Source organism: Pyrus communis, chromosome 4 (assembly GCF_963583255.1).
Source record: "Pyrus communis chromosome 4, drPyrComm1.1, whole genome shotgun sequence".
NCBI classification, from domain to species: Eukaryota; Viridiplantae; Streptophyta; class Magnoliopsida; order Rosales; family Rosaceae; genus Pyrus; species Pyrus communis.
Genome location: NC_084806.1, coordinates 24,619,033 through 24,642,680, shown reverse-complemented (window position 1 = coordinate 24,642,680; position 23,648 = coordinate 24,619,033). Strand labels below are relative to the sequence as shown.

At 42.5% G+C, this 23,648-nt stretch overlaps 1 pseudogene; it reads right to left on the bottom strand.

Moving 5' to 3' along the window:
• Positions 1–2,370: 2,370 nt before the first annotated feature.
• LOC137732500 (transcription factor IBH1-like 1) lies at positions 2,371–3,201 on the bottom strand (annotated as a pseudogene).
• Positions 3,202–23,648: the final 20,447 nt, after the last annotated feature.

Below are 23,648 nucleotides of genomic sequence, written 5' to 3'. Positions count from 1 at the left end.
TTGGATATTTCTTTCTTCAAATTGAAGATCTGGAGGTGTGGGTCTGGGATACCAGTTTTTTGTGAGAGTAGTAGGGTTGACAGGAGTAGTGCAAATACGCTTAAGATCAAAAGTTGGTTGAATATCAATGTTTTGAAAGGTATGTTCAATCTTCTAAATAGAAGCATCAGTGTCTGTTTCTTGAGACAAATCTGAAGTAAGTGCATTTTCTTCTTTGATAGAAATATAATGATTTTGTAAAACATTAACAACTTTCTCTTTTTTGAGCTCATTGAGTTGATCAATTTTTTGCATGGTAGTCATTGTTTTTAAAGCAGTAGAACTTGAAGAAGTATCAGCAAAATTTACTAATGGTTTTTCCTTTTGAAAAGATTTTGGCTGAGATAATTTGTCTATTTTGGTTTCAATTTTATCCAACTGTTTTCCAATAGTATGAAGACTCTGGTTTGTAAAATTGTTCTGTTCAATGACAGATTTGAAACCTGCATCTTCTTTTGGAATTTTAAAAGGAGTGGCTGAAATCTGGGTATTGCCAGTGGAAATCAAAATAGTTTCTTTAGGAGGATGACTGGAAGAAATCAAAGTTTTGCCTTCCTTAACCCAATTTTCTTTGGTAACAACCGTAAGTTTGTTTTTTGTTTCATAATGTTTTTCAATGAAATCAAAGAAAGATATTTCAAATTGATATTGCTCTACAAAAGCTTTCCATTTACTATAAATAGTTAATTTTTCTTCATCAAAATACTTTGTTCTAAAAACATTTCTTCTAGGTATATTTTCAACAGATTCGATGTCAGCTTTGAGCTTCCTCAACCGTATTTTGTGTGGTTTGTTTAAAACAAGTAATTGGTGACTCATCGATGTTGCTTCAAAATCAGAGGCTGTAGGTGCCGTTTGTTCTTCCTAGTTTTGAGATTGATAAACAGGATGTGTTACTTGTGATGAAGTGTCTACAGACTTTAGCTTAATCAAATCATTGATTAATTCTTGCTGGGCAGTGGCAGAATTAGTCTCCTACTCTTTTAACTTTTTATTTACTAAAGATTTTATCAAATCTTGATCTCGACCCAATCTATCGGTTGATGTGGATCCAGAAAAAGAGTTTCTGCTAGAAGCAAATGATTTATGCGAATGTACTGATTCACAAGATCTCCTTGCTGGTCGATCGAAATTAATCTTTACTGTAGCATCAAAATATTGTTCAACATTGTCAAGATTGACAAGGCTGTTTTGGATAGCTACTGGCTTACTCTCATTGACTAAACACCAATATGAAGGTAGACTGATGTTTGACCACCTAATGGTTCTAGGGACCTTTATGTTCGCATTTTCTTGGGCTGTTTGGATTAAAAGTGTGTGGTCATGAGGACTTTTGGTTAAAGCTTGAAAATTCATATATTGTGCTAGTGACTTTGTAATAAACTCTGTAAATAAGTGTCAAGGGCTGTGTTCCTTTTAGGACTTGGTATCCTGAAGTTTTAATATTGAGCGTGAGTGCTTTCAGCATGTGTGGATCTGAAAGACTTATGGTGAGATCTGGGAAACAATCAAAATGGATAGGTCCATTATAAAGACTGGATTCAATCATTCCAAGTATATTATCACTGAAGTCAGTGAATCTAGCATTTCGGAGACACAAAAGAATAGAGGTATTAAGACCTTTTCTTGTTAATGGTTTAACAACTATTTGAACTAAACCAATATAAATATAGTTATGATCATCTTTCCTATGGGATTTAATTTGTTCAGAAGAAAATAATTGACAAGTCTCATGTTCTTTACTAAGAGCATAAGCCTTTTCAACTGTTTTAACATGATGTTCAGATTTAAAAGAGGCCAAAGACCATTTTTTCTTGTAAATATTTTTGCTTGAAACTTTTGGAATATTCCAATCACCAAAATCAATACTTTCATCAGTTTGAAAATCAAGTTTTTGTTCTTCATTTATAATATCTGGTATAGTTCTTAAGTTGGATCTGGAGCTAGTGCTGGCCATTGAATTAGATCTAAACAATCTACTCATGATAAACACAAAGCAAATATTCTATATGCAAAACTTAAATGATTCACCTTCCTCGTGTATTGTCTAAACTCTTTCCCCGCTCATGCCTCTCCTTGGGCCTTACTGTTTAGACCACGCCTTACTGTTTGGTTGAGAGTGTCAACAAATGAGGACTGACAATATTGATATTGCAAACATACGGTTGTTAATATGTGAATAATGTGATTTATATAGTTTTCGATATCTTGGTCACACACTGCAAGCATAAAGCTCGATCAATTGAAAATTTAAACTGTAACTGAGTGTTATTTAGCTAGTAAAAAAAAAAAAAAAAAAATTCTTGTGTATCAAGATAACTGACAAGTTAATTAAACATTAAAATTCCAAGCTTCGATTACTGATATGCATTCTTCGATCTGTACAATACTGGGCACCTTAAAGTTACAGCTACATATCGAAATAACTAGCTATCACTAAACTATTGAATAAAGTGACAAAAAGGAAAAAAAGGAAAATGAAGAGAAATTAAAAAAACATAATATATAATTAATAAGATGGATCAAGTAATTAATTAATTTAGTACCATCGATATTATTCTTATGTACCATTTATTAACTCCGCGGTGGTGGCAAGACACCGCATTACCTCAACCTGAGTTCGCAGAGACACGATATAATCTAGGGTTTCCACAACCAAAGAGAGCTCATCCATGGATTCTCCTCCAGGAACAAGACTCTTGAGCACTTGTGTTTTCTTCCGGACCAATTTCTTTGCAATGGAATGGGTTTTTGCTAGGTTATGTTTCCTCCCCAACACAGTTCTACTACATACCCTCCGGCTCTTCTTCAAGATCTTCTTGTGCATCACTGATGACACTGATCTCGAAGCTTTCGTTCTTCCACAGTGCTCGGGACAATGACGACCACCACCATCACCACCACCCAGTATACGCTCAAAGAAGATTCTGTTATTGTCACCGTTGCTGTGGGTAGCATTGGCTATGACGGCGTTGCTCCAACGTGTAGTTCCATTTCTTGTAGAAGCCATGGCTATATCTGCGGATAACTTGATAGCCTTCTTTCTGTCTAAGTTGGTCATCTTGTTCTTTGAACAGTGGTGCTGCTATTGCATACTTGGAGACCCTTTATCCATTTCTTCAGAAATTCTTGCTTGATACAACAAGAATTAAAATTGCGCATTCTGCAAAATGTACGGAATCATGAATTAGGTTTTTGTAAGAACAATATATGATGCGGTAATATTTAGAAACACAAATACCTTGGTTATGAAAAGGAAAAAAAAATGTATGCTAGATTTCTCTTCTATTGGACAGGGATAGGAGAGAAATTCATGGGAGGTCTATATGAATATGACAGACAAATTTTGCAGAGCGATGCAGTTCTTCTATAGATCCAAGAAAGTTTGAGAGAGAGTAAGAGAAAGAGAGAGAGAGAGAGAGGGAATGAGAAGGAGAAGAATGCGAAGAAACCCCTAATTTATGTGGTGAAAGGATGGGAGGCGTGGGACTTTGAGAGTAAGACACAGCACATGGAAGCACATGGTGGGAATGACCCACCACTCAAACCCTAGCTAGAGAATATGAAAGAAATTGGGTCTCGGAATAAATTTTATTAAAAATATTAGTTATTTATCTACTCTACATCTATTAAGCATGCACTTGTTGAGCCTCAAAATAAATTTAAGATGAAAAGTAAAATTTGAAAAGTTTGTCAAAGAATGGGTTTGAGTGATAAATTTTTAGAATTGATGAGTTTGGTTATGATTATTGAGTATATTGAATGCATTTTGAAAAAATAAAAATAAAAATTGAGAATTTCTATATCTTGTCCAAGTTGAAGGCTATTCATGAAGAAATGTAGTAAGACTAAGGAATGATTTGGGAATGTGATCCTTTTTAAAAAAAGAGTAACTTATTAAAAACTCTGAAACATCAAATCTTAAAAAAATAGTAACGTATTACAATCTTTGCCCTACATTATTCTTGGCAATTATTATATCACATTAAATACCATATTCTTCTTAGTCATTTAACATATTCACAACAATTTATATAAAAGATTATATACCAAATACTCATATACTAGTTTTTTTATTTTTTATTTTTTATTTTTCTATAAAAGCACTTTTACAAAAAAAAAAAATTAAAAAAAAACTAAACAATTTTATTTTATAGTTGTATAATCTCACAGCAATATTAAACTAGTCCTAAAGTTGAGATAATTGTTCTTCATTAGAAATTGTTGACTCTAAAAATTAAAAAACCTACGTGGCGCGCAGGCCGAGTAACTAATAAGCTAACTACGTCCTTCGGTTGAGTGCGGAGCGTGCCAACTCGTCGGCCGAGCTCGGCCGAGGAGTAAAATTCGTTCATGTCGCGTTGAGCGCGTTGTTGACTTCCTTATCTTGCGACTGCGACCGAGGAATGAACACTCTCGGTCTATGGGTTCTAGAGCCTAAAGACAAGGCTACTAGTTCTGCGAAGTTCACAAATCGTCGGCGCCCAATTCGATCACTGTGATTATATTCGTAAGAGTATAGGCACGTCGAATCGACACCAAACTATACGGACACAAGTACTCAAATGTGATGTATGTCTTGATGGTGACTGTAGTTCGGTCGTCAGAATGCCGAACTCTGAAACTCACTTATGAGTATTTAATCATAAAATCACTCGGCGTCTAGTACGCCGAATAACGTAATTCGTAACATCTTACTACGCCGAGAAGGCGAGCAAGGTGACCTCTACCAACAAGGGTTCGAAAACCCTTCTCGGCCGAGACTTAGATAGGTAACCAGTCGGCCTCGACGCAATGCTGTTTATCCAAACTGAAGGTGCTTCTCGGTCGGCTGATTCTGTGGCAACAGTGCTGTTTATCCAAACTGAAGGTGTTCGCCGGGTGCCTCCATAATGCTATTTATCAAAACTGAAGGTGTGTCGGCAGAAAAAGAAAAGGAAAAATCTCAAGGTATTTGAGAGGCTTTGCGCAGGGCAATTGTATGATAAATTCAAGGTCCATCTTTGTTGCATGATTTTTTGTATTTATAGCACCCATTCCTTGAGACCGAATCGCGCCCTTATCTAGATTGGGAGTCTTTGTCCCGTTTCAACTTTACTTCGAACAAACCTACTCCCATTAGGACTTTGAACTTCTCCTCTTCTGAGGCTTTATTCTTTGCTGACCTGGAATCCTGGTTGCACTAGGACTTCCTCGACCTTTTTGCTTATCTGGATTACTCCTTCTTAGGATAGGACTCGATCGACCCTGCTAACTGGCCCGGAATCTATCAAGTAGCCCATAGTAGTTGACATAGCTTTGGGCCGAGCCCAACCCTATGCTTGGCCCAACAATATTATTTCGGGCCCAAACATTGCCCCTTCGCTTCTGAGGTCACCGACTGTCAACCTTTGGTCGGGCTTCGACCTTGAAGAAGCGGAACCATCTTTTGCTTTTCAGACTTCACTTTTCTTGATAACCATCACTGCACATTTATGTGGTATGATTGCACCATACTCATTACTCCCGCCGTACAGCCACGTGTTGACCCTCTGCCAATCCGAACAATTTTCAATCATGGCCCTCGAAAACTTGCACCCACCGAAGCATCTCTTCCTCATTAATGCATTAAAACCGCCACCGCACGCAATCGTGCATCCTAGATCCTCGAAAACCTCGATCCTATCCCCGTAGGTTCCCAAAATATCTGAAATGATTGGGACCATTTCCCAGTTAAATTTCCCCCCAATTCAAACTAGTGCTTTCGAATATCAAAAGCTTGATCTTCTTTCTGAAAATGCCTATAAATACCCAAATTTCTTCCATTCGCATCCCACGCTTTCAAACATTTTGAAAACCTCCCTTTGCCATTCCTGCTTGCTCAAACAAATGCCCTAGAGTTCATCTCTTTGAAACCTCCTTCAAACACATGCACTACTCTCTTCTTTACCAATGGCCTCCTTCATCTCCAAGCTTTCCGATGAGTGCAACAAGTGCAAAGACTTTATTGACCAAAGCGCCATCAAAACGCTCCGCTTCGAAAATGACCTGGCCACCACTCACCAAATTCTAGGTCCACTATTCAAAGATGTAGTGCCGCCATGCATCACTAACCTTCTAAAGGAACAATGCTTAACAACCTTGCTGCAGGGGTTTGATTGGTCGAAATGGTGCTTGGCGCGGCCCAAAGGGGCTTGGCCCTCGACTACTGTGGCCTGGGCCGCCTGGGTCGACCGAATGAGCACATTATTCGGCAAAGAGTGGAAAGCCCTTGGTATCTATGATTCCATCATGCTCTCGACCATGGAGATTACCATGGATGGAGAACTGCTCATGGCGGCCCTGAGTTTATGGTGTTCGGCCACCAACACCATGATCATTCCTTTCGGCCCTCTCAGCCCCACAGTCCTCGACATCTCGGCTATCCTTGGGACTTCTCCATCTGGTCTCCCAATCAATGCTGCCCTTTCTGGATGCCCCTCGTTCCTCGACCTAAAAGCGTTGTTCGACGAATGAGCCGTCGAGACACTCAGCCAGGGCGATCGGGAGCCTTCGAAAGAAGAAGTTCAGAAGCTCCACAAGAACTTCTTCAACTACAACACTCTCATCCTCCACTTCGCCGGCCGAGGCGAGGAAAGCCTTAGGAAAGGAGAACTCGAAGCCTTCCTATTCTACAGGTACAACAAATTCATTTGTTGTACCAGGTCAAACAAATGCCTGGTCGAGAATATGCCGGTGGCCCAGGCCCTGGCTAGTTGTCGTTCCCTGGCGCTCAGCCCGGCTATCCTTGCCAATCTTTTTCGCTGCTTGGCTGAGACGACCATCAACAGAATCGACCCGCACCAGAACTGACCTCTCTAGGTATTCCAACTTTGGCTGCAGGTTTACTTCTCCACCCTTCGCCCGAGGTTCCCGCTTTCCAACGTTCGGTAGCGCTCAGCCCTCAACTGACCTCTCGATCGGTGCCTCCTCACCGGGCCGACGAAGTCCTCAAACACTTCTTCAACCTCGACGTCCTCTCTGACGACGAGTTTCTGGTGTGTCGGCGCCAGGAGTACCCTGCATCGATCAGGCTTCCAACGGCAGCGTGGGCCGAGACTGAAGATGCTGATCTTCATCAGCATTGGGGGTTATTTGTACTGGCCCGCGACCTCCTCGTTGGTTGCGATGCCTGCCGAGCCAGTTGGGAGGTCTATCATCCCCACTTCGTAGCCCGGAAGCTTAGCTACCTCCAAGGTTGCCCTGTACCCCTGCTCGCCTCTCGTTCCCTCTTAAGTCGAGGACGTCTTTTTGGTTCCTCCGAGAGGGAATGTAAGACAACGGAGCAAGAGTTTCAGGATAAGTGTAAAAAATTTCAGCTGCGGGCAACTGTTCCTGAATCCTTGGGTACCAACACTTTCGGGGACTAGTGGGTTGAGTACATCTGCGACTTCTTCAGTGCCTCGGCCGAAGACGTGGTAAGTAGAGTCTTCGACGACCGGCCCAAACTAGCTCCTGCGGCCCAACCCAAGGAGTCGACCCAAGGTATATTGTCATTTCCCTCTTTGTACTTCAATTACTTGCCCCTTATTATTAATCACTTCGTTATTTCAAGGGCTCGTGTGTCGAGGAAGGCGGAAGCGGTCGTCGCGGTGGTGAGGGCGAAAAAATTGGTTCCCACGAAGAGGACCATTGCCACCGGGCGGACAGTATCACCCAAACGCCCCTATCGAGACGCCGAGCCGGAGGATGACGTACCTCACCTTTCCAAACGCGTCAAGAAGTTGGCGAAGAAAGGCGACCAGGAGATTCATGTTGTTCCTAGTGACACCACCGGGACAATTGTACCTACCGACTCTCTTTCCATCCCGGCTGCCCCGGCTTCGGCAGATCCTCATCCACCAGTCGTCTGTCCAGGCGTACCAACTACAGCTTCGGAGCAGGCCATGGCGCCTGTCGTGGGGAAAACGGCAGCACCTGTCGAGGCGCCCCCCATCCAGCGACCGATGGTCGTTCTGGAAAAGGTATGATTCCACCACTATGCTTTGTTTATTTTAGCCTTCTAGTCGTAACAAAGGTTTTCTCAGGACGTCAAGAGCGAAGAGAGCGATGAGATCCTGCTGGAGCATCGCCCTCGACCAGCCAACTCTCCTCCCATTCATCCTCCTTCGGTGGTCGAGGCAGCCATTCAACCGCATCCCCCTACGGCGGATCATGGAAAGAGGCCCCTGGCCGATCCTGAGGCGACGGCCGAAACGCCGCTCCATCCGCAGGATGAAGACCTTCCCATTCCTCCACAAGAAGTCTCATCAGCCTTTGTAAGTCTTATTTCAGGTGCCTGAACGTTCATTTCACCGACAATTTTATGCACCGACAGGCGTTGTCTAAGGTATTAGGCTCAGCCATTAAGTTTTCTGGGGTTCGAGCAATGACCCAGAAGGCATGGCCGAAGTCTCCTCCCGGCAGGTCTAAAAACAATCCCTTTGTTATGCATTCCATTACCACGTCTTATTTTCCTTTACAAAATTTCCTTTATGTGCAGCCTTCGTGGGAAGTAGAGCTCGACGCTCTTCTTCGGAGTACGACTAGTGAGGTCGGCTGTTCTGCTGTTCCTGCAAACCAGTGGGGAACGTGCCCGACGCCCAAGCTTTCATCAAACTGCACGAACTCCTGTCCCTCTCTGCCTCCCAAGTCTTTCAATACAAGGGTCTTGACTCCGTTGGGGAGTGCTTAAATAACCTTGCCAGCGGCGGTTACCTAAGCACGGAGAATATCTCCTACCTCACTGACCTTCTGGAGTGAACTCGGCAGCACGTCACCGTTTTTGAACAAGCTCTACGGGCCGAGGATGACTTGAAGGCGGCCAAGGTCACGCATGAGGCTGGCCGAGGGGAGGTGGAGGTGATAAAAGCCAAGAAAGCGCATCTGGCCAAGTTTGATCGCCAGATCTCCGACCTCCAGCGTCAAATTGCTGAACTTTAAAGGCAAATGTCTGCTGCTTCAGAGCTTGAGAGGGATTTTGAGGCCAACAGAGCTCGGCTGACGGCCTTCGCTGCCGGCGTGCGGCACATCCAGCAACTGCAGCTCAACAAGAAGACAAGGCAGGCTGAGATAATTTTGAGCGAAGTGAAGTGGCTGGAGTTAAAAGCTGCCCTCGAGACTTTCCTCCCTTCAACCCCCTAGAAAATTATTTTGTATCTGTTCACTTTTATTAATACAATGGTATTTACTCTTGCATCTCCCACATGACTAGATAGTACTTTTTTACAAATTTTCCATTAATCGGCAATTTGTGAATTATACCGGTCCGATCTCTAAGATGATATGCCCCATTGCCGAGAACTTTGTGAACAATGCAAGGCCCTTCCCAATTCGGCGACCATTTGCCAAACCTGGGGTCTTTAATCCCAACAGGCAACATCGTTTGCCAAACTAATTCTCTTTCGCCAAACGTTTTTTGTCTGACGCGTTGGTTATACGCTCGCTCGGCAATTTTCTTCTGCGCTATTAATAAGTTACCCGCGTTGATCTGATTTTCTTCCAAGTCTTCTAATTCTTGTCGCATAGCTTGACTATATTCGACACTAAACAAACTACTATGCTCAATTACTCATAATGAGTTTATACTCAACTCGACTGGTAACATGGCGTCGTGTCCATAAGTTAACGCGTAAGGAGTCGTTCCAGTGGCCGACCTGGGTGAAGTTCGGTATGCCCATAATGCTTCGTTTAACTTCAAATGCCACAGCCCAGGCCTTTCTCTTACCATTTTTTCGATAATACCAATCAACACTTTATTGCTTGCCTCAGCCTGCCCGTTTGCCTGTGGGTAGTACGGTGTGGATTGCTCAAGTCAGATATTCAGACTTGCCGCGTATTCCTTAAACCTGTCGGCCGTGAATATGGTGCCATTGTAGGTTATGATCGTTTCTGGCACGCCAAATCTGGTCACAATATTTTCCTCTACGAAATTGCATACCTTTTTGGCCGTTAGTTTGGCGTATGACCTTGCCTCGACCCACTTAATGAAATAGTCAGTTGCTACTATTATCCACGCATGTTTTGCCGCCCCCGACGATGGTGTGATTTTGCCAATTACATCCATTGCCCATCCCCTGAACGGCCATGGTTTAGTAATCGAGTGGAGTAATTCGGCCGGGGCTCTCTGCACGAGTCCATGAATTTGGCACGGTACGCATCTCCGTGCATATTCGATGCAATCCTTTAATATGCTGGGCCAAAAGTAACCGTGTCGTCAAAGCAACCAACCCATCTTTCGTCCTGATTGGTGAGCCCTACAAATTCCTTCATGTACCTCGGCCATTGCTTGGGCAGCCTCGTGTGGGCCGATGCACAATAGTAGTAACCCGTCCTTGCCCTTGCGGTATAATTTGTTTTGGTATGACACATAATTGATGGCGAGGACCTTCATTCTCCAGTCGTGTTTCCCATCGGGGTTATCGAGGTATCGTAGCATCGTCTTTCTCCAATCGTCTGGTAGCACCTCGACGACACATACTTCTACGAGGTCTCCTCATTCTAGTAGGGATGGGAGCGACATCACCCTTGTGCGTATTAGGTGCGTGCACTGGAGAGTTTGCCGATTGACCAAGGCTGGGTACGATCGTAGACTTGTAGGTGTTACCCGGCCTAGCTTGCCCCCCGTGAGTTGTGCTCCGGAGGCGATCTGGGCAAGTTCGTAGACGTCCGTGTTATGAATATGCGAAATATGTTCAAATGTGATCCGTTCAAACGACTCGGCCAGGTAGGTGGCGACCATGTCATAGGGCGCTAAAGTACAACTCATGGAACGAAACATGCCGTTAAATTGGTTAATCACGAGTTTGAAATCACCTAGGATGAGAACGCGGGATGCTCATAAATCGTGTAAAACATGGAGGCCGATGATGAGGGCTTCATATTCGGCCTGATTATTTGTACAGCTGAAATCTAACTTGAGAGAAAAATACCAGTGATGATGGTCGGGTGACTGAATGGCAATACCAACACCAGCCAAGGTCGAAGTACTGGAACCATCAAAATGCATAGTCCAATGGGAAGGGTGTTGGGCCAAGAAATCGGCGAGAGCTTGCCCTTTGATGGCCTTTTGGGGTACGTACTGTAGGCTGAACTCAGATAAGGCGAGCGTCCATTTCCCAATTCAGCCTTTGACAATAGGCCGAGTGAGCATTTAACGAATCACGTCTGTTTGGGCGATGACCTGCGTAACAGATGGGAACATGTAGTGCCGAAGTCTTGATGCGGCGAAAAACAAAGCTAAGCAAAGTTTTTCGACATGTGAATAATTGAGCTCCGGCGAATTCAGATTACGGCTGAGATGAAAGATAGCTTGTTCACGCCCTACATTGTTATCTTGCGCGAGGAGACAACCAATGGATTCAGCGGCCGCCGAAATGTACAGTTTAAGGGGTTTGCCGCGACAAGGTGGAATTAGCACGGGTGGTGTGGAAAGGGCCACCTTGATTTGCGTAAATGTCATTTGATGCTCTTCGTGCCATTCAAACTTGTCGGAGTCCTTAAGTTTGAGGAGCGTAGAAAATGCCTTTATCTTACCGACCGAATTGGTGATAAAGCGGCGGAGGAAATTTATCTTCCAAAGTAATGACTGGAGCTACTTCTTTGTTGTCGGAGGTGGGGCACTCATGATTGCGTGGGCTTTATTTTCGTCGACTTCAATGTCGCGATGGTGCACCAAAAATCGTAAGAAATTACCGGCCGAAACACCGAATGCACACTTGACCGGGTTCATTTTGAGATTATTCTTGCACATGCGAAGGAACACTTGCCGCAGATCATCCAGGTGCATTTGGCGGCGCTTAGACTTTACCACTACATCATCGATATAAACTTCGACGATTGTACTGATTAAGTCGTGGAATATCGTATTCATGGCTTGTTGGTATGTGGCACCGGCATTCTTGAGGCGGAATGGCATGACTACCCATTCGTAAGTACCGAGTGCCCAGGGCAGCGAAAAGCCATTTTTGTGGACATCGGCTTCAGCGATAAAGATCTGGTTGTAACCGGCATGGCCGTCCATGAAAGATAGCAATTCATGATTAGCTGCAGCATCAATTAGCAAGTCTGAGATTGGCATTGTGTATTCATCCTTGGGAGTGGCCAAATTTAGATTACGAAAATCGATGCAAATGCGAAGGGCTCCATTTTTCTTTAACACCAGGACGATATTGGCTAACCATTTGACGTATCGAGAGGTCCTAATAAACCTGACTTTTAGAAGCCAAATTAATTCGTCTTTGATGCCAAGTTGTACTTCGGTCGAAAACCGATGTGGGGGTTATCGAAAGGGCTTACACCCATCCTTGATGCTTAGCTCATGTTCTACAAGGTGTCGATTGAGGCCTGGCATTTCATGATAGCTCCACGTGAAGCAATCTCTAAATTCCTGGAGTAATTTACGGAGCTCGACCTTCATAGACGGTAGGAGTAACGAGCTAATAAACAATGTTCGAGGATCATCGGCTATGCTCACATTGACTTCCTCCAATGGGTCCTTAACCTGGGGTCGATTTTCTTCAAGTTCGGTTGGCGCGGCCTGAACTTTATCAAAAGATAGAACGGGGATGTTATCTGCTTCGGCCAAAAATTCAATTAAGTTAATGCTAGAATTTGGTTGCTTGGCAATGGCATTCCATTGTCGATGAAACCACGGCCTGACGCCTTTCTTGCTTGGTGGTATCAATCATCCGTATTGGTGAGTAAATCTGCCAAGCCAAGTCTCGCCGAATCCTGTTGGACAGTTTTGGCGCCGACCTCAATAACTTTCTATATCGAAATTCTCGTCGGCCGCCCATCCTCGTTAAAACCTTGGAGGGTGATATAGCCGCATGATCATCGTAATAGCGAGCCTGAATCATGTTGGTTTCGAATGGCTGATTATCGGCTGGGTGCACTACGACTGATTTGTCATCCCAAAAGATGAGGACTTGGTATAGTGATGAAGGAATGCAACTAGTTCGGTGGATCTAATCGCGGCCGAGTAATGCGTTATAGTCGGTCTTGGAGTCAATTATAAAGAATGCCATCATGTGGTGACGACCGACAACGCTGACTTCCAACGGGAGCACTCCTTTGCTCTGAGACTTGTCGCCGATGAAGCTGCTCATAGTTATACCTGACTGGATGAGCTCGTTATCAGAATGGCGTAAGGCCTTCATGACGGACATCGGCATAATTTTGACTGTGGCTCCACAGTTAACAAACACTTTAGAAATGGGAAATTCTTCGATATGAGCCGTGACGTATAACGGCTTTAGATGTTGGAGATTAACCAAGGGGGAACGGGGGAATAATTCGGTCAAAGCTGCCTTAAGGTTGTCCTTGTTTCGGACTTCCCTATCGTCGCCGTTTGCGATGAAATCCACTTGTGTTGCTTCCTCAGCAACTACGTCCCCGTCCAAGAAATTTGACCGATAGGTACTTGGTTGGAATTCAGCTGGTAAGACTGATGCGTGAATTAAACGCACACAAATTAAACCCTCTTTTTGTCAAATTGTAGTATAAGTATAAGTAGGGATCGTTCTGGACCGGGGATTAGGAGGGATTGTTAATCACTTGGATTTGACTCAAAAACGTAAAATAAAGTTTAAAACACTAAACTAGACTCAAAGAATACAAAACTAAATGCTTAAAACACTAAAACAAACCAAAAGATTCAAACAAGTTCAAAAGACTCAAAACTCTTAAAAACACAAACTAAATTGATTTCTAACTAATTTGACATTAAAGTAAAGGGGTATTTAGGTTTTGACAAAATTAAACTAAATGAACAAATTGCAATTAAAACAGAATGTAAATATGAATGTGATGGATTTGAATGGATGATGGAATAGCCAAGGGGTTCTTCTCCACACATGTTACACTTGCATACAATATTGATTCTCAGTTGGTCTTTCGATAAATTATGAAACTCAACGCCCTGGGTCAATTAGGTCCGCTTAAATTAACCATCAAGTTTTCCTTAAGTTAATGAATTTGATGGGTTTGCGCAACGCAATTCACTACATTCTCCAAAAGTCCTTTACGTGAACAGCACAATAAAGATACAATCAAAGATCATTAAGCATTATGAAAACTATAAGTGTTGACGAGGCATTCGTTACTATGATGAGCATGAAACTCGTGCCAAGAATTCATTTAACGCGATTGTTTATAAGCAACCTCCACTACTTGTGAATATAAGTTCATAACGATTAGGTGAAACTCACTTATATTCTAGCGTCATATTCATGCATGAAAATTAAGCGCGCATTCTCAATAAACATACATAAATAAGTTATCAATCAAACGGTTAAACAAATTGAATCCACAACTTATGAAATTCCAACGAAAGTTAATCAATTCATATTGCAAATATAAACATAGTTTCGAATCACCCCCTAGCTAAAGGGGGTTTAGTTCCTCATAACTTTGAAATCAAAGAAACACCTAAACATTCCAACAACTCAAACTTGAATTGTATGAACGTTTAGGCACTCTTCTCTTCCATTCCTCATACGTACAAAACAAAGAGAATTGAATTTAAACTTTGAAATCAAAGAAACACCTAAACATTCTAACAACTCAAACTTGAATTGTATGAACGTTTAGGCACTCTTCTCTTCCTCGTTGTTATAGCACAAGGTCTAAGGAGATGTTGTTGGTGTGTTGAATGGATTGGGGAATTATAGAAATGGATGAGGAGTGGTGTTTGGATTATAAGGGAATGGGAGCTCACGGCAAGGAAGAATGGATGTGTTTGTGGTGTGTTGTGTATGAAAAATGAGATGATTATTGAATGGGAATGCAAGGGTTTTTATAGAAGGAATGGAGGGGTATATTGATAGGAGCATATTTAGGCGACTTACTTAGCTTGTTTTCGTGCATCTATGTTGTTAATTCATAATTGTTTTAGTAGTTTAAGCCATTTTCGTGTGTTTTTAGGTTCATATGGCTAAGGAAGCAAAAAGATGCATTTTGGAGCATTTTGGAGCAAAATTGGGCTTGGAATGGATAGCATATGCTTGGAGCCAAAGTGTTGGACGAATTTGAAAGCCTTGTATGCACTTTGGACATAAAACAAAGGGCCTAGCCCAATCAAACAATCCTTTGAGCCATGCAAAACCTCTAGCCCAATTAACAACCCTTAGCCACATGCATTCACATGCATCATACCACCATTCACACACACATGCACTTATTCTTTCATCATTGCACCACCATTCACACACACATGCACTTACTCCTTCATCATTACACCACCTTCTCCATCTTTATTCCACATGCATTCATCATAATTCACCCTAGCTACCACCATTCACACACACATGCACTTATTCTTTCATCATTGCACCACCATTCACCATTCACACACACATGCACTTACTCTTTCATCATTGCACCACCATTCACACACACATGAACTTACTCTTTCATCATTGCACCACCAATTCAACACATGCATTCACACACCAACAACCTAGCTCTTTTTCCATCATTATTTCATCCACATGCACTCTCAATCATAACAACCACATTCACTCTTAAACAATCACCCACATATTCTCCCATTCCCCCTATAAAAACCCATGCATTCATACACAAAAATCACATCTCATTTCATACACAACACATTACAAACACATTCTCCCTTCCCTAGCCGTGAGCTTCCCATCTCTCCCCTTATAATCCAAACACCACTCCTCATCCATTTCCATAATTCCCCACTCCATTCCACATACACATAATCCCCCAAACCTCACCTTAGACCTTGTGCTACAACAACGAGGAAGATAAGAGGGCCTAAACGTTCATACAATTCAAGTTTGAGTTGTTGGAATGTTTAGGTGTTTCTTTGATTTCAATGTTTAAATTCAATTCTCTTTGTTTTGTACGTATGAGGAATGGAAGAGAAGAGTGCCTAAACGTTCATACAATTCAAGTTTGAGTTGTTGGAATGTTTAGGTGTTTCTTTGATTTCAAAGTTATGAGGAACTAAACCCCCTTTAGCTAGGGGGTGATTCGAAACTATGTTTATATTTGCAATATGAATTGATTAATTCTAATTGCGTTTCATAAGTTGTGGTTCAATTTGTTTAACCGTTTGATTGATAACTTATTTATGAATGTTTATTAAGAATGCGCGCTTAATTTTCATGCATCAATATGACGCTAGAATATAAGTGAGTTTCACCTAATAGTTACGAACTTATATTCACAAGTAGTGGAGGTTGCTTATAAACAATCGCGTTAAATAAATTCTTGGCATAAGTTTCATGCGTAGTCCATAGTAACGAATGCCTCGTCAACACTTAAAGTTTTCATGATGCTTAATGATCTTTGATTGTATCTTTATTGTGTTTTTCACGTAAAGGACTTTTTGAGAATGTTGTGAATTGCGTTGCGCTAACCCATCCAATTCATTAACTTAAGGAAAACTTGACGGTTAATTTAAGTGGACCTAATTGACCCGGGGCGTTGAGAATTAATGATTTGTTGAAATGCAATTGGAAATCGTTTTATTATGCAAGTATAACATATGTGGAGATGAACCCCGTAGCTAACTTTCCATCCATTTGTTCTTTCTTTTCTTGTTTCTGTTTTCATGTTTAATTTAACTTGTTATTCAATTATGTTAAACATGTGAAACTAATTTCTTTTTAGTTAGAGGCGAATTTGAAGCCATGGACATATGTTGGTTATGATTTGATTTACTCCAGTTATGAATTCATGAACTTTAGATGTGGGTTACTTTTCTGTTTTGATTAAGAACTTGTTTATGTATGTGGGTTGAGGGTCGACACTTAATTTGCATGCCTAAGACTTGATGCTAGGATATAAGGGAATTTCACCTAATCGTTATGAACTTATATTCATGAGTAGTAAAAATCGCTAGTCACGATTGTGTTTAGTAAACCCTAGGCTGGATTAACATGCGTATTCCATAGTTATGAATGCCTAGTCAATGTTTATGATTTCCGTTGAACTTAATGATCTTTGTTGAATGTCTCTATCATGCGTATTCCATGTGAGAGACTTTGATTAGGAATAATTTGGTTGTAATGCGTATCCCATTCAATCCAATGAATCTAGGGAAATCTGAAGGTTAATTTAAGCGGACCTAATTAACTTGGAGCATTGTCATTCATCGTTTGTTGAAGTCATAACTGGGAGTCAAATTATATGCTTATGTTCATGTGTGGATAGGAAACCCTCTAACTAGTTTTTCTTCATTCTATTCCATCAATTTCGTTTGTACAATCTGTTTTGTTTCCAAGTTTCTATTTTAGTTTAATTTCGTCCAAAACCAATCCCCCATTTATTTTAAAGTGTTAGATTAGTTAGAAATACATTTATTTTGTGTTTTTACGTTTTTTTGAGTCAAATCCAAGTGATTAACAATCCCTCCTAATCCCCGGTCCAGAACGATCCCTACTTATACATATACTATAATTTGACGAAAAGAGGGTTTAATTTGTGTGCGTATAAATCACGCATCATATATGGCTGTTTGTTTAAGCATGCATGTGGCTGGAATGTGGTGGAAAAACAGCTAGGAAAGTTGGTGGAAAGCTGGAAAGCATGTGGCAAGGTGTGTAGGTGCTGGAATTGCAAAGAAAACCCACGGCAAAGACTTGTTTGGGTGCATGTGATGATTTCTGTGGTGGGTTATGCATGGCAAGGCTGGAATATGGTGTAATGATGAAGGAATAATGTCTTGGTGGCTGGAATGATGAAGTGGAATGCTGGAATTGCACAAGGGAAAAGTTGGAAAGGAAATGGGAACTCACGACAATGGAGAATGTTATTTGGTGATGAATGCAATGATGAAGAGTGAATGAATAATGCATGTAGGGTTAGCTAGGTTGGAAAGGTGTGGAGGATGGCTGGAATTTAGGGAAAGGAAATAGGTTTAATGGATAAATAAAAGGGCAAAGTGGCTGCAATGATGAAGAAAAGCTGGAATTGGTGTGGAAGGCATGGCAATGGTTGTGTTTGGTGTTGGAAATGCATGTGAATGCATGCTGGAATTGCATGTGAATGCACGGCATTGAGTTGGGAATTGAATGATTAAATGTGCATGGCTGGAATGATGAAGAATAAAGGGTGCATGTGGGTTAATGTGAAAGGAATGCATGTGATTGACAACTAGGTTAGTTGGTGGAAATCTGAAAATGGCATAAGGGATGCATGGCACAAGGCTAGTGTTTGGTGATGGGTGCATGTGTTGGTGGTTTTGCATGGCTTTGATGGATTGTTTGAATGGGCTAGAGGTTTTCCATGGCTCAAAGGATTTGTTTGATTGGGCTAGGCCCTTTGTTTTATGTCCCAAAGAGCATACAAGGCTTCAATTTCGTCCATCCTCTTTGCTCCATGATTAAGCTATCCAATCCATGCCCAAAAATGCTCCAAATAGCCTCAAAATGCACTTTCTTGCTCCCTAAGCCCTTAGAACCTGAAAACACACAAAAGAAGCATAAAGGACTAAAAAAACTAGAGAAACATAACGTAAATGCACGAGAACAAGCCATTTAAGTCGCATGAATATGCTCCTATCAAAGACGTGGACCATACTGATCTCTATATGTTCGAAGACCGAGGGACCCATCGGATCGTGGTCGTCATTTTCCGTAGAAGTAACCATAGCATCAGTCGGCGGAGCATCCTCAATTGAACTTTGGAATGCCTCGGTGTGAACCGGCATCTGAGGTGTGTTGACCGAGTCTAGCTTATTCTGGCTGTTTTCCTCGACCATGTTTACTGCCGAAGATTTATTTTGGTCCTGCACTTTATGTGCTCGTTCTTCATAGGCGATACGGGCGTTCCTCGTGTCTAGATATGCATCGAACCGCGCTACCCTTTTTTCCTCGTCGACTGTGAGGGCTGTGAGGCCGAAGAGAGATACAGCCGAGAAGACTTCAAAATTATATCGCAAATGCTGAAGGTCTTCAAGAGAAAAGTGCAATTCGGCGGCGTCAATATCCATGTACGGATCGACCTTAAAACCAAAGACCCAAGCCTCCCGTATATGTTGGAATCTAGCTTTTATCGCTGGGTCGGAAGTTTTCTGGATAATTTGCACGGCATCAGGGCAAGTTAGCGCTAGGTCGAGGGCTTCCTGACACGCCTTGGGTAGTCCGTATAAGTCATTGGCGAAATATTTCTTATGAAACTCTCGCATGTACTCCAAGGAGTCACCGAGGAATGGAGGGTGCAGATTGCGTCGTATTTTGATGAATGGTTCGAGCGGTGGCAACGGAGAAAGTTTCCTTTCGGCCTCTTGCCTAAAATGCTCGAGACGAGCTCTCGTCTCCCCAGGCCGGAGAAGAAGCTTGATACGTTTCTCAGACTCTTCAATAGTGGTCTGAAAGTCGGGAGCCGCTACTTTTTTCCCTTCGAGTGACTCGGTCATGATAGTTGGGGTTGGCCGTTCACTACTGTTTTCCACGGCCTCTTTTGGTTGCCATCGGTTGGCAGGGTTGGCCTGCGCTTCTTGTCGTCGAACCATGCAATCTATCCGTTGGCGACGACGTTTTTGAGATTTAGACAACGCCGTATACAGGGTAGTCGGAGAATTGTAACTGTACCAGCGTTGATCTGGTGTCCTGGGTGGTTTGAACGTTTTTCGATCGGCTGGTGAGCCCGACCTGCTGGCATTGCATTACTAATAATCCTCGTTATAGAAAGGTAACTCAAAGTTAAGACACCGCCTGACCGGTGCCTGGTCTTTTGGTCGTACCTGTGGGCCCAGTCTCTCAAACACTTGGCGTCGTGGACCATTACCAAATCCCTTTGGCGATGTTGTAAAGGTCGTAGATGGTGGGCCTAAAGTTGGTGTCGAATACGTCTTCTTCGTAGGTTCGACTGGTGTTTTACAATGGTCGCATAAAACCATTGATTCATGAGTTTCCCCGGAACTCGACCCCGTCATAGGCTCGTCGATGGGTGGCCCCGAGCGTTCCGCCGGTGGTGCATTTGAAAACAAATCAATCTTCAGTCGTGGTTGACCATTCTGCTTACGGACATACTGCACCAGGCCGTATTCGGCCTTCCCTTTTCCTTTGTTTTTAGGGAGATGAGCGTCCACCATACCAATTGTTGTTGAGGGGAAAGGATTGACGTCGACCGCCATCTACTTCTCCGAGAATTTTAACTTTCCTTTCTCGATCCAACTTTGAATCGTGTCTCGGAATACAACACAATTATTGGTTGCATGCTTATTAGAATTATGATACTTGCAGTATATCTTGCCCTTCAATTCGTCGGCCTTAGGGATAGTGTGCCCCGGCTGAAGTTTGATGATTTTTGCTACCAATAATTGATCGAAAATTGCATCGGCCTTGGTGATATCGAAAGTGTATACTTTTGATGTTTTACTCATTTCCTCGGCGGCCGAACGGGTCTTGGTGTCTTTGGAACTAACTTGAGCTAACGCCTTGCAGACATAAGGTTTATCTATTACTATCTTGGCCGCGTCTACACTAGCATACTGAGGATCTTCGCTTTTGGCCAATGCATAGCTAACCGTGGGATTCTTATACAACGTTCCCCGGGATGGTGACTTTGACATCTTCTCTTCTCGGAGCAAATAATCATATTGCTCAACGTGTTGAGCAAGTTCGTACATATCTCAAATATTTGCCCCAGAAACTTCTTTTTGTATTCCACATCCAAACCATTTAGGGCGATCCTGACGAATTCCACTTCGGGAAGAGGTACTCGGCACCAATTCCAGGCCGACTTAAACCTTGTTAGGTACTCAGCACCAATTCCAGGCCGACTAATTCTTCCCAACTCTGTACGGAGTTTGGTGGGAATTAATGTACCAAGCGAAAGCTGAGCCTGTCAGTGAAAAATTAAACAGCTGTAATTTATAGAAGTCGCTATTGACGTCTCCACACTGCGTTGTGAACCGAGCCACATGTTCTAATGAGGATAAAGACGATTCTCCGGCGAAAAGACTTAAATCAGGGATCTTGAAACCTCGCGGGTATTCGAACCTCTCTACATAAGACGGGTATGGATGGATGAATTTTGGAAACTTCGGTCCCTTCTTTAGGGCCGAGTCAATCATTTTCTGGACCTTGGTCATGTTTACGGAAGCGGCTTCTTCTCCCTGGCTTGGTCCGTCGGATCTATTGCCCGGTCCACCTCTTTTATCTAAGTTGATTGGTTGTCGTCGGGCGGACCCTTTCTCGGCTTGTACTGTAACATTCGTAGAAAGCTGCCGAGGTTGGCCGACCTGGCCATCTTCAAAGGCTTTGCTAACCAATAGTTCAAGCATCCTGGTCTGTGTGTCGTTGTTACTTTGTATTGCGTCTAGTAAATCATTCATCTTTTGACCAATCGACTGCTCGACCTGTCGATATTGTTCATCGAGTCGTCTCCGAAGAAACGACCTAGTTGGTGGATCAGAACCCTCACCACAATCGTTGTCGCAATCTTCCACTATTCCTTTAACGAACATGCCTGTTGTTTGGTTAGGGACTTTTGAGTTGCGAGGTTGTCCACCGAGATAGATTTCATTCTCTCGGCGTGTTGCACTTGTGGCCTCGGACGACGCAATAATGATTGGATTTTTTGCCGGGTGCAAATCCTGCCCAAGGCCTTGCACTGGTAAGTCAGCTGTTGACTTTCCCATGATTGTTTTCTTCTTTACAGACCGTGTCTCAATGGTCATGAACTCCGAAGGTCTAGCATAATTGTCCCACTGGGCGTGCCACAATGTTGACTCTAAAAATTACAAAACCTACGTGGCGCGCAGGCCGAGTAACTAATAAGCTAACTACGTCCTTCGGTTGAGTGCGGGGCGTGCCAACTCATCGGCCGAGCTCGGCCGAGGAGTAAAATTCGTTGATGTCGCATTGAGCGCGTTGTTGACTTCTTTATCTTGCGACTGCGACCGAGGAAGGAACACTCTCGGTCTATGAGTTCTAAAGCCTGAAGACAAGGCTACTAGTTCTGCGAAGTTCACAAATCGTCGGCGCCCGGTTCGGTCACTGTGATTATATTCGTAAGAGTATAGGCACGTCGAATCGACACCAAACTATACAGACACAAGTACTCAAATGTGATGCATGTCTTGATGGTGAATGTAGTTCAGCCGTCAGAATGCCGAACTCTGAAACTCACTTGTGAGTATCCAATCATAAAATCACTCGGCGTCCAGTACGCCGAATAACGTAATTTGTAACACCTTACTACGCCGAGAAGGCTAGCAAGGTGACCTCTACCAACAAGGGTTCGAAAACCCTTCTCGGCCGAGACTTAGATAGGTAACCAGTCGACCTCGACGTAGTGCTATTTATCCAAACTGAAGGTGCTTCTCGGTCGGCTGATTCTGTGGCAACAGTGTTGTTTATCCAAACTGAAGGTGTTCGTCGGGTGCCTCCACAGTGCTATTTATCCAAGCTAAAGGTGTGTCGGCAGAAAAAGAAAAGGAAAAATCTCAAGGTATTTGAGAGGCTTTGCGCAGGGCAATTGTATGTTGAATTCAAGGTCCTTCTTTGTTGCATGATTTCTTGTATTTATAGCACCCATTCCTTGAGACCGAATCGCGCCCTTATCTAGATTGGGAGTCCTTGTCCCGTTCCAACTTTACTTCGAACAAACCTACTCCCATTAGGACTTTGAACTTCCCCTCTTCCGAGGATTTATTCCTTGTTGACTGGGAATCCTGGTTGCACCAGGACTTCCTCGACCTTTTTGCTTATCTGGATTACTCCTTCTTAGGATAGGACTCGACCGACCCTGCTAACTGGCCCGGAATCTATCAAGCAACCCATAGTAGTTGACATAGCTTTGGGCCGAGCCCAACCCTATGCTCGGCCCAACAATATTATTTCGGGCCCAAACAGAAATCATCGACTTAGAAAAAATAAAGAAACTGTCATTCAAGTCAATTCTCTCTAACAAATGAGGAATTAAGGACTGCCGCATAAATTAGAACTCCCTCTTTTAAAAATGAAATTTGCTAACTCGCTCATAGATCTGTAAGTATATAAAATAAAGGTCGCTTATTAAGTGTAATGCAAGCCTAATTTTTCGTAACCTGTTGTGAATGCGGACAACAGCTCACTAAATGGTTCCTCATGAATGTGCTTGCGGTCCCCTTTGGAAGTTGATTTGAGGTAGTACTACTACTATGGTGGAAAATAAGAAAGAAAAAACAAATTGAAAATCTGATTTTGTAAAACCCCACCACCCACACTGAAAGAAGAAGAAGAAAAGAAAAACAAGGAAGAGGGAATTGTCAAACGTTAAGTTATATGTCAACATATTAGCTTATGCTCACTTTAATTGGGAGGTGATTTGCACATTTTTTTGGCTATCAAACTGAATAAATCAAACGAAAAATAAAATAAAAGTGTAAAAAATTAAAAAAAATGTGTGTATCATTTATTTTAATTTTTCATCCCAACATAACTTGCGAATTTGACAATACTTTTAAAAAATATAGAATTTTGACTAATGCAGCACCATGGTTTTTCCTTTTAGAAAATGATTTTCACAATCGTATTGGTTTTTTTTGTGTTTGTGTCGTTTTCATGACATGCCTGATATCATAACAGGTCGTGTCATATTACATCTATCAAAATGAATGGGTAAATATGACCCGATCCAAATTGACT